This window comes from Lissotriton helveticus, chromosome 1_1, assembly GCF_964261635.1.
Source record: "Lissotriton helveticus chromosome 1_1, aLisHel1.1, whole genome shotgun sequence".
Lineage (NCBI taxonomy): Eukaryota > Metazoa > Chordata > Amphibia > Caudata > Salamandridae > Lissotriton > Lissotriton helveticus.
In genome coordinates, this window is record NC_136057.1 from 1788408521 (window position 1) to 1788410183 (window position 1663).

At 49.1% G+C, this 1663-nt stretch overlaps 1 pseudogene; it reads right to left on the reverse strand.

The window, feature by feature from the left end:
* Positions 1–1147: 1147 nt before the first annotated feature.
* On the reverse strand, positions 1148–1238 carry LOC144780059 (small nucleolar RNA U3; annotated as a pseudogene).
* Between the last annotated feature and the right edge of the window lie 425 nt (positions 1239–1663).

The window sequence follows — 1663 nt, forward strand, 5'->3', positions numbered from 1 at the left end:
TAATAAGTGCCGGTGCTTAGCACCGGCACAAATTAAGCCCTGGTCACATCGGAATTGCGCCGCTCTTCTGGATGTCTTTTGCTTTGGGTGGTAGCACCCTGTAACATATAGAAGGCACAGAATAGCACCATTTACGTTGTATGGAGACCAGAGCCACAGTCTGCATGAACACACATTCAATGTTGTACATACTCCATGCACAGTGTGTACACTGCTGCGGTGTTTGTGCTTGAAACAAGGCGCACTGCCCCAACACTACATACCACCTAGCAGAATGAAGGCCCCACCCTCACCTCCAAAAACACAAGCAGTCTCGTACTGGTCATGAGAAACATACGATCGGTTGGTATGTGCAGCCCCGCTGGACATGCCAACCTGGGTTCTGCTCCAGCTCCGGTCTCCGTGGAAATCCCCGATACATTAGAAACTGAAGCATGGCACAGCATGGTGGGTGGCGTGGTGATGGAATATGGCATAAAACAACTAATAAACTTGGGTTTACTCTCCAGTGTGCCAAACACACATCACAGACCTGCTGTCGGTTCATTCTGCATCATGACTCCCCAGATTCGAAACAACACCACCACGAGCACTCAGGGGCAAGGGACAGGAAGAGCAAACCGCTGAGAGTGATGGGATAAAGTAGTCGCTTTCTCGGCCATCCCCACACCATCAGCGGGCAGCTCCTGACCCCGCCAGCAACACAACAGAAATCAAAAATACAACTCAGTCAAGCAATCCATCATCCTCAGTGCATCTTCTACACACGAGGAGAGAGAAGGCGAAAACTCAAAAATAGTTACCGCCACTGTTCCCAAGAAGCTGCGCACGCGAGCACAGAGGTCACCTTAAGCACGCAGTGTGCTGTAATTAGCGCGCACTCCCGTGATACCGTTCGCGCCGCCGCTTTTAAAATGCGAGCAGCGCGAGATTCTTACAGTGCACAGCTGCGGGCTGATTGTGGTCCTTTGAATTAGTATTCGCGTTGCAATTAACACGAATACTATTTCAATGGACCCCAATCAGCCCCGCAGCTGTGCACTGTAAGAAAAGGAACACAGCGTGCGCTAAATCACACGTCGTGTTTGAGCCTTTGCTTTTCCTTAATGTGCACAACTGCGGGCTACTTATAATCCTTTGTGTCTCCTTCCTCCAGCTCTCCTGTAAGCGAGAGACGAACGATCTTCGATAACAAACAGTAGCTGCAGAAATGCAGCACTGTCAACTCACGCTCGGAATGGTTTACGAAGATCAGGCTTTTAACTACTACCTCAGCCTACTAACCCTTGAGGTAGCGCCACGGAGTTCTGTTTACACCCGAGTGGCACTCTTTATACCGAGCAAGTATTTAATTGTACTTTAAATATAAAAGACATAATGGAATGACAGAGTGCCTTCGGTGATCTAATGCTGCCCATAGGCCACTGTAAGCGTCTTCCAATACTGACAGCACCCTCGGGTGTCGCCTGGGATTTTTTGGTACCATTGGGGAAATCTTCTACACGACTGGATCCTTAACTTTACACGGCTGAGTATAACTTGCTTCACAAACTGCACAACGGGCTCGTGTCGGCTGGTTTCAGCAAAAAACCCTCAGCAGTGTTTAGTGTACAGTTAAGTACCGTTTTCTGCCTTGAGGTGCCTGTCGCACCTATAGAAGATC